General features: G+C 50.8%; 1 non-coding gene across 1 annotated transcript; it reads left to right on the forward strand.

Annotated features, from left to right (window-relative positions):
* The first annotated feature begins 7,280 nt into the window (after positions 1-7,280).
* Positions 7,281-7,354, forward strand: TRNAN-GUU (transfer RNA asparagine (anticodon GUU)). The gene has a single exon. It is a non-coding gene; the product is annotated as a tRNA-Asn (tRNA).
* Positions 7,355-10,021: the final 2,667 nt, after the last annotated feature.

Here is a 10,021-nt window from a genome sequence, read left to right on the forward strand (position 1 = left end):
GCCCTCCCACGAGGTGTGTGTCGCTTTTTTTTCTTTGCACTGATATCTTTGGAGAAGTGTTCTGACCGTGGTGAGAGTGGAACACGACTGTCTCCGTGGGACGATTGGCGAGCGCGTTGGTCTGTTAACCAAAAGGATGGAGGTTCGAACCCTCCCAAAAGCGGTGTGTCTCTTTTTTTCTTTGCGCTGATAGCTTTGGAGAAATGTTCTGACGGTGGTGAGAGTGGAGCGCGACTGTCTCTGTGGCGCAGTCTGCTAGTGCGTCGGCTGTTAAGCAAAATGTTGGAGGTTCGAGCCCTCCCGGGAGCAGTGTGTCGCTTTTTTTCTTTGCGCTGATAGCTTTGGAGAAACGTTCTGATGGTGGTGAGAGTGGAGCGCGGTTGGGTCCGTGGTGCAATGGCTAGCGCGATTGGCTGTTAACCAAAAGGTTGGAGGTTCGAGCCCTCCAATGAGTGGTGTGTCGCTTTTGTTTTCTTTGCACTGATATCTTTGGAGAAGTGTCCTGACCATGGTGAGAATGGAGCACGACTGTCTCTGTGGCGCAATTGGCTAGTGCGTTAAGCTGTTAACCATAAGGTTGGAGGTTCGAACCCTCCAATGAGCGGTGTGTCTCTTTTTTTCTTTGCGCTGATACCTTTGGAAAAATGTTCTGATGGTGGTGATAGTGGAAAACGACTGTCTCCATGGTTCAATTCGCTAGTGCGTTGGGCTGTTAACCAAAAGGTTGGTGGTTCGAACCCTCCCATGAGCGGTGTGTCTCTTTTTTTCTTTGCGCTGATACCTTTGAAAAAATGTTCTGATGGTGGTGAGAGTGGAGCACGACTACCTCCGTGACACAATTGGCTAGCGCAATCGGGTGTTGACCAAAAGTTTGAAGGTTCGAGCCCTCCCGAGAGCGGTGGGTCTCTTTTTTTCTTTGCGGTGATAGCTTTGGAGAAATGTTCTGACGGTGGTGAGAGTGGAGCACGACTGTCTTCGTGGCGCAATCTGTTAGTGCGTCGGCTGTTAAGCAAAAGGTTTGAGGTTCGAGCCCTCCTGAGAGCGCTGTGTCTCTTTTTTTTTCTTTGCGCTGATAGCTTTGGAGAAATGTTCTGACGGTGGTGAGAGTGGCGCACGGCTGTTTCCGTTGAAGAATCGGCTAGCGCGATCAACTGTTATCCAAAAGGTTGGAGGTTCGAGCCCTCCCGAGAGCGGTGTGTCTCTTTTTTTTCTTTCCGCTGATAGCTTTGGAGAAATGTTCTGTCGGTGGTGAGAGTGGAGCACGACTGTCTCCGTGGCGCAATCTGCTAGTGCGTAGGCTGTTAAGCAGAAGGTTTGAGGTTCGAGCCCTCCTGATAGCGGTGTGTCTCTTTTTTTTTCTTTGCGCTGATAGCTTTGGAGAAATGTTCTGACGGTGGTGAGAGTGGCGCACGACTGTTTCCGTTGCAGAATCGGCTAGCGCGATCAACTGTTATCCAAAAGGTTGGAGGTTCGAGCTTTCCCGAGAGCGGTGTGTCTCTTTTTTTTTCTTTCCGCTGATAGCTTTGGAGAAATGTTCTAGGGGTGGGAAGAGTGGAGCACGACTGTCTCCGTGGCGCGATCTGCTAGTGCGTCGGCTTTTAACCAAAAGGTTGGAGATTCGAGCCCTCCCATGAGCGGTGTGTCGCTTTTTTTTCTTTGCACTGATATCTTTGTAGAAGTGTTCTGACCGTGGTGAGAGTGGAGCACGACTGTCTCCATGGCGCAATTGGCTAGCGTGTTCGGCTGTTAACCAAAAGGTTGCAGGTTAAACTCTCCCATGAGCGGTGTGTCTCTTTTTTTCTTTGCGCTGATACCTTTGGAAAAATGTTCTGATGGTGGTGAGAGTAGAGCACGACTACCTCCATGACGCAATTGGCTAGCGCGTTCGGCTGTTAACCAAAAGGTTGGAGGTTCGAGCCCTCCCGAAAGCGGTGTGTCTCTTTTCTTTGCGCTGACAGCTATGGAGAAATGTTCCGACAGTGTTGAGAGCGGAGCACGACTGTCTCCGTGGCGCAACTGCTAGTGCGTCGGCTGTTAAGCAAAAAGTTGGAGGTTCGAGCCCTCCCAGGAGCAGTGTGTCGCTTTTTTGTTTGCGATGATAGCCTTGGAGAAGCGTTCTGACGGTGGTGAGAGTGGAGCACGACTGTCTCTGTTGCGCAATTGGCTAGCGCGTTGGGCTGTTAACGAAAACGTTGGAGGTTCGAACCCTCCCATGAGTGGTGTGTCTCTTGTTTTCTTTGCGCTGATACCTTTGAAAAATGTTCTGATGGTGTTGAGAGTGAAGACGACTACCTCCGTGACGCAATTGGCTAGCGCGTTCGGCTGTTAACCAAAAGGTTGGAGGTTCGAGCCCTCCCGAGAGCGATGTGTCTCTTTTTTTTCTTTGCACTGATAGCTTTGGAGAAATGTTCTGATGATGGTGAGAGTGGAGTACGACTACTTCTGTGATGCAATTGGCTAGCGCGTTCGGCTGTTAATCAAAATGTTGGAAGTTCGAGCCCTCCCGAGAGTGGTGTGTCTTTTGTTTTCTTTGCGCTGATAGCTTTGGAGAAATGTTCCGACGGTGGTGAGAGTGGAGCGCCACTGTCTCCGTGGCGCAGTCTGCTAGTGCGTCGGCTGTTAAGCAAAATGTTGGAGGTTCGAGCCCTCCCAGGAGCAGTGTGTCGCTTTTTTTTGCGCTGATAGCTTTGGAGAAACGTTCTGATGGTGGTGAGAGTGGAGCGCGGTTGTGTCCGTGGTGCAATAGCTAGCGCAATTGGCTGTTAACCAAAAGGTTGGAGGTTCGAGCCCTCCAATGAGCGGTGTGTTGCTTTTGTTTTCTTTGCACTGATATCTTTGGAGAAGTGTCCTGACCATGGTGAGAATGGAGCACGACTGTCTCTGTGGCGTAATTGGCTAGTGCGTTAAGCTGTTAACCATAAGGTTGGAGGTTCGAACCCTCCCATGAGCGGTGTGTCTCTTTTTTTTTTGCGCTGATACCTTTGGAAAAATGTTCTGATGGTGGTGAGAGTGGAAAACGACTGTCTCATGGTTCAATTCGCTAGTGCGTTGGGCTGTTAACCAAAAGGTTGGTGGTTCGAACCCTCCCATGAGCGGTGTGTCACTTTTTTTCTTTGCGCTGATACCTTTGAAAAAATGTTCTGATGGTGGTGAGAGTGGAGCACGACTACCTCCGTGACGCAATTGGCTAGCGCATTCGGGTGTTAACCAAAAGTTTGAAGGTTCGAGCCATCCCGAGAGCGGTGTGTCTCTTTTTTTCTTTGCGCTGATAGCTTTGGAGAAATGTTCTGACGGTGGTGAGAGTGGAGCACGACTGTCTTCGTGGCGCAATGTGCTAGTGCGTCGGCTGTTAAGCAAAAGGTTTGAGGTTTGAGCCCTCCTGAGAGCGCTGTGTCCCTTTTTTTTTCTTTGCGCTGATAGCTTTGGAGAAATGTTCTGACGGCGGTGAGAGTGGCGCACGGCTGTTTCCGTTGCAGAATCGGCTAGCACGATCAACTGTTATCCAAAAGGTTGGAGGTTCGAGCCCTCCCGAGAGCGGTGTGTCTCTTTTTTTTCTTTCCGCTGATAGCTTTGGAGAAATGTTCTGTCGGTGGTGAGAGTCGAGCACGACTGTCTTCGTGGCGCAATCTGCTAGTGCGTAGGCTGTTAAGCAAAAGGTTTGAGATTCGAGCCCTCCTGAGAGCGGTGTGTCTCTTTTTTTCCTTTGCGCAGATAGCTTTGGAGAAATGTTCTGACGGTGGTGAGAGTGGCGCACGACTGTTTCCGTTGCAGAATCGGCTAGCGCGATCAACTGTTATCCAAAAGGTTGGAGGTTCGAGCCCTCCCGAGAGAGGTGTGTCTCTTTTTTTTCTTTCCGCTGATAGCTTTGGAGAAATATTCTAGGGGTGGGAAGAGTGGAGCACGACTGTCTCCGTGGCGCAATCTGCTAGTGCGTAGGCTGTTAAGCAAAAGGTTTGAGGTTCGAGCCCTCCTGAGAGCGGTGTGTCTCTTTTTTTTCTTTGCGCTTATAGCTTTGGAAAAATGTTCTGACGGTGGTGAGAGTGGCGCACGACTGTTTCCGTTGCAGAATCGGCTAGCGCGATCAACTGTTATCCAAAAGGTTGGAGGTTCGAGCCCTCCCGAGAGCGGTGCGTCTCTTTTTTTTTCTTTCCGCTGATAGCTTTGGAGAAATGTTCTAGGGGTGGGAAGAGTGGAGCACGACTGTCTCCGTGGCGCAATCTGCTAGTGCGTCGGCTGTTAACCAAAAGGTTGGAGATTCGAGCCCTCCCATGAGCGGTGTGTCGCTTTTTTTTCTTTGCACTGATATCTTTGTAGAAGTGTTCTGACCGTGGTGAGATTGGTGCACGACTGTCTCCATGGCGCAATTGGCTAGCGTGTTCGGCTGTTAACCAAAAGGTTGCAGGTTAAACCCTCCCATGAGCGGTGTGTCTCTTTTTTTCTTTGCGCTGATACCTTTGGAAAAATGTTCTGATGGTGGTTAGAGTAGAGCACGACTACCTCCATGACGCAATTGGCTAGCGCGTTCGGCTGTTAACCAAAAGGTTGGAGGTTCGAGCCCTCCCGAAAGCGGTGTGTCTCTCCTTTCTTTGCGCTGACAGCTATGGAGAAATGTTCCGACAGTGTTGAGAGTGGAGCACGACTGTCTCCGTGGCGCAACTGCTAGTGCGTCGGCTGTTAAGCAAAAGGTTGGAGGTTCGAGCCCTCCCAGGAGCAGTGTGTCGCTTTTTTTGTTTGCGATGATAGCCTTGGAGAAGCGTTCTGACGGTGGTGAGAGTGGAGCACGACTGTCTCTGTTGCGCGATTGGCTAGCGCGTTGGGCTGTTAACGAAAAGGTTGGAGGTTCGAACCCTCCCATGAGCGGTGTGTCTCTTTTTTTCTTTGCGCTGATACCTTTGGAAAAATGTTCTGATGGTGGTGATAGTGGAGCACGACAACCTCCGTGACGCAATTGGCTAGCGCTTTCGGCTGTTAACCAAAAGGTTGGAGGTTCGAACCCTCCCATGAGCGGTGTGTCTCTTTTTTTCTTTGCGCTGATACCTTTGGAAAAATGTTCTGATGGTGGTGAGAGTAGAGCACGACTACCTCCGTGACGCAATTGGCTGGCGCGTTCGGCTGATAACCAAAAGGTTGGAGGTTCGAGCCCTCCCGAGAGCGGTGTGTCTGTTTTTTCTTTGCGCTGATAGCTTTGGAGAAATGTTCTGGCGGTGGTGAGAGTGGAGCACGACTGTCTCCGTGGCGCAATCTGCTAGTGCGTCGGCTGTTAAGCAAAAGGTTTGAGGTTCGAACCCTCCTGAGAGCGGTGTGTCTCTTTTTTTTCTTTGCGCTGATAGCTTTGGAGAAATGTTCTGACGGTGGTGAGAGTGGCGCACGACTGTTTCCGTTGCAGAATCGGCTAGTGCGATCAACTGTTATCCAAAAGGTTGGAGGTTCGAGCCCTCCCGAGAGCGGTGTGTCTCTTTTTTTTCCGCTGATAGCTTTGGAGAAATGTTCTAACGGTGGTGAGAGTGGAGCACGACTGTCTCCGTGGCGCAATCTGCTAGTGCGTCGGCTGTTAACGAAAAGGTTGGAGATTCGAGCCCTCCCATGAGCGGTGTGTCTCTTTTTTTTGCTCTGATACCTTTGGAAAAATGTTCTGATGGAGGTGAGAGTAGAGCACGACTACCTCCATGACGCAATTGGCTAGCGCGTTCGGCTGTTAACCAAAAGGTTGGAGGTTCGAGCCCTCCCGAGAGCGGTGTGTCTCTTTTTTTTCTTTGCGCTGATAGCTTTGGAGAAATGTTCTGATGGTGGTGAGAGTGGAGCACGACTACTTCCGTGATGCAATTGGCTAGCGCGTTCGGCTGTTAATCAAAATGTTGGAAGTTCGAGCCCTCCCGAGAGCGGTGTGTCTCTTTTTTTTTCTTTGCGCTGATAGCTTTAGAGAAATGTTCTGACGGTGGTGAGAGTGGAGCGCGACTGTCTCCGTGGCGCCGTCTGCTAGTGCGTCGGCTGTTAAGCAAAAGGTTGGAGGTTCGAGCCCTCCCGGGAGCAGTGTGTCGCTTTTTTTCTTTGCGCTGATAGCTTTGGAGAAACGTTCTGATGGTGGTGAGAGTAGAGCGCGGTTGGGTCCGTGGCGCAATCTGCTAGTGCGTCGGCTGTTAACCAAAAGGTTGGAGGTTCAAGCCCTCCCATGAGCGGTGTGCCGCTTTTTTTTCTTTGCACTGATATCTTTGTAGAAGTGTTCTGACCGTGGTGAGAGTGGAGCACGACTGTGTCCGTGGCGCAATTGGTTAGCGCGTTCGGCTGTTAACCAAAAGGTTGGAGGTTCGAGCCCTCCCCCGAGCGGTGTGTCTCTTTTTTTCTTTGCGCTGATACCTTTGGAAAAATGCTCTGATGGTGGTGAGAGTGGAGCACTACTACCTCCGTGACGCAATTGGCTAGCGCGTTCGGCTGTTGACCAAAAGTTTGGAGGTTCGAGCCCTCCCGAGAGCGGTGTGTCTCTTTTTTTTTCTTTGCGCTGATAGCTTTGGAGAAATGTTCTGACGGTGGTGAAAGTGGAGCATGACTACCTCCGTGACGCAATTGGCTGGCGCGTTCGGCTGATAACTAAAAGGTTGGAGGTTCGAGCCCTCCCGAGAGCGGTGTGTCTCTTTTTTCTTTGCGCTGACAGCTATAGAGAAATGTTCCGACAGTGGTGAGAGTGGAGCACGACTGTCTCCGTGGCACAATCTGCTAGTTCGTCGGCCGTTAATCAAAAGGTTGGAGGTTTGAGCCCTCCCCGGGAGCAGCGTGTCGCTTTTTTTCTTTGCGCTGATAGCTTTGGAGAAACGTTCTGATGGTGGTGAGAGTGGACCGCGGTTGGGTCCGTGGTGCAATGGCTAGCGCGATCGGCTGTTAACCAAAAGGTTGGAGGTTCTAGCCCTCCTATGAGCGGTGTGTCACTTTTTTTCTTTGCACTGATATCTTTGAAGAAGTGTTCTGACTGTCGTGAGAGTGGAGCACGACTGTCTCTGGGGCGCAATTGGCTAGCGCGTTAAGCTATTAACCATAAGGTTGGAGGTTCGAACCCTCCCATGAGCGGTGTGTCTCTTTTTTTCTTTGCGCTGATACCTTTGGAAAAATGTTCTGATCGTGGTGAGAGTGGAAAACGACTGTCTCCATTGTGCAATTCGCTAGCGCGTTGGGCTGTTAACCAAAAGGTTGGAGGTTCGAACGCTCCCATGAGCAGTGTGCCGCTTTTATTTCTTTGCACTGATATCTTTGTAGAAGTGTTCTGACCGTGGTGCGAGTGGAGCACGACTGTGTCCGTGGCGCAATTGGTTAGCGCGTTCGGCTGTTAACCAAAAGGTGGGAGGTTCGAGCCCTCCCGGGAGCAGTGTGTCGCTTTTTTTCTTTGCGCTGATAGCTTTGAAGAAACGTTCTGATGGTGGTGAGAGTGGAGCGCGGTTGGGTCCGTGGTGCAATGGCTAGCGTGATTGGCTGTTAACCAAAAGGTTGGAGGTTCGAGCCCTCCAATGAGCGGTGTGTCGCTTTTTTCTTCTTTGCACTGATATCTTTGGAGAAGTGTCCTGACCATGGTGAGAATGGAGCACGACTGTCTCTGTGGCGCAATTGGCTAGTGCGTTAAGCTGTTAACCATAGGGTTGGAGGTTCGAACCCTCCCATGAGCGGTGTGTCGCTTTTTTTCTTTGCGCTGATACCTTTGGAAAAATGTTCTGATGGTGGTGAGAGTGGAAAACGACTGTCTCCGTGGTTCAATTCGCTAGTGCGTTGGGCTGTTAACCAAAAGGTTGGTGGTTCGAACCCTCCCATGAGCGGTGTGTCTCTTTTTTTCTTTGCGCTGATACCTTTGAAAAAATGTTCTGATGGTGGCGAGAGTGGAGCACGACTACCTCCGTGACGCAATTGGCTAGCGCATTCGGGTGTTGACCAAAAGTTTGAAGGTTCGAGCCCTCCCGAGAGCGGTGTGTCTCTTTTTTTTTGCGGTGATTGCTTTGGAGAAATGTTCTGACGGTGGTGAGAGTGGAGCACGACTGTCTTCGTTGCAGAATCGGCTAGCGCGATCAACTGTTATCCAAAAGGTTGGAGGTTCGAGCCCTCCCGAGAGCGGTGTGTCTCTTTTTTTTCTTTCCGCTGATAGCTTTGGAGAAATGTTCTGTCGGTGGTGAGAGTGGAGCACGACTGTCTCCGTGGCGCAATCTGCTAGTGCGTAGGCTGTTAAGCAAAAGGTTTGAGGTTCGAGCCCTCCTGAGAGCGGTGTGTCTCTTTTTTTTCTTTGCGCTTATAGCTTTGGAAAAATGTTCTGACGGTGGTGAGAGTGGCGCACGACTGTTTCCGTTGCAGAATCGGCTAGCGCGATCAACTGTTATCCAAAAGGTTGGAGGTTCGAGCCCTCCCGAGAGCGGTGCGTCTCTTTTTTTTTCTTTCCGCTGATAGCTTTGGAGAAATGTTCTAGGGGTGGGAAGAGTGGAGCACGACTGTCTCCGTGGCGCAATCTGCTAGTGCGTCGGCTGTTAACCAAAAGGTTGGAGATTCGAGCCCTCCCATGAGCGGTGTGTCGCTTTTTTTTCTTTGCACTGATATCTTTGTAGAAGTGTTCTGACCGTGGTGAGATTGGTGCACGACTGTCTCCATGGCGCAATTGGCTAGCGTGTTCGGCTGTTAACCAAAAGGTTGCAGGTTAAACCCTCCCATGAGCGGTGTGTCTCTTTTTTTCTTTGCGCTGATACCTTTGGAAAAATGTTCTGATGGTGGTTAGAGTAGAGCACGACTACCTCCATGACGCAATTGGCTAGCGCGTTCGGCTGTTAACCAAAAGGTTGGAGGTTCGAGCCCTCCCGAAAGCGGTGTGTCTCTCCTTTCTTTGCGCTGACAGCTATGGAGAAATGTTCCGACAGTGTTGAGAGTGGAGCACGACTGTCTCCGTGGCGCAACTGCTAGTGCGTCGGCTGTTAAGCAAAAGGTTGGAGGTTCGAGCCCTCCCAGGAGCAGTGTGTCGCTTTTTTTGTTTGCGATGATAGCCTTGGAGAAGCGTTCTGACGGTGGTGAGAGTGGAGCACGACTGTCTCTGTTGCGCGATTGGCTAGCGCGTTGGGCTGTTAACGAAAAGGTTGGAGGTTCGAACCCTCCCATGAGCGGTGTGTCTCTTTTTTTCTTTGCGCTGATACCTTTGGAAAAATGTTCTGATGGTGGTGATAGTGGAGCACGACAACCTCCGTGACGCAATTGGCTAGCGCTTTCGGCTGTTAACCAAAAGGTTGGAGGTTCGAACCCTCCCATGAGCGGTGTGTCTCTTTTTTTCTTTGCGCTGATACCTTTGGAAAAATGTTCTGATGGTGGTGAGAGTAGAGCACGACTACCTCCGTGACGCAATTGGCTGGCGCGTTCGGCTGATAACCAAAAGGTTGGAGGTTCGAGCCCTCCCGAGAGCGGTGTGTCTGTTTTTTCTTTGCGCTGATAGCTTTGGAGAAATGTTCTGGCGGTGGTGAGAGTGGAGCACGACTGTCTCCGTGGCGCAATCTGCTAGTGCGTCGGCTGTTAAGCAAAAGGTTTGAGGTTCGAACCCTCCTGAGAGCGGTGTGTCTCTTTTTTTTCTTTGCGCTGATAGCTTTGGAGAAATGTTCTGACGGTGGTGAGAGTGGCGCACGACTGTTTCCGTTGCAGAATCGGCTAGTGCGATCAACTGTTATCCAAAAGGTTGGAGGTTCGAGCCCTCCCGAGAGCGGTGTGTCTCTTTTTTTTCCGCTGATAGCTTTGGAGAAATGTTCTAACGGTGGTGAGAGTGGAGCACGACTGTCTCCGTGGCGCAATCTGCTAGTGCGTCGGCTGTTAACGAAAAGGTTGGAGATTCGAGCCCTCCCATGAGCGGTGTGTCTCTTTTTTTTGCTCTGATACCTTTGGAAAAATGTTCTGATGGAGGTGAGAGTAGAGCACGACTACCTCCATGACGCAATTGGCTAGCGCGTTCGGCTGTTAACCAAAAGGTTGGAGGTTCGAGCCCTCCAGAGAGCGGTGTGTCTCTTTTTTTTCTTTGCGCTGATAG

This window comes from Rhipicephalus microplus, unplaced genomic scaffold (genome assembly GCF_043290135.1).
Source record: "Rhipicephalus microplus isolate Deutch F79 unplaced genomic scaffold, USDA_Rmic scaffold_20, whole genome shotgun sequence".
NCBI lineage: Eukaryota > Metazoa > Arthropoda > Arachnida > Ixodida > Ixodidae > Rhipicephalus > Rhipicephalus microplus.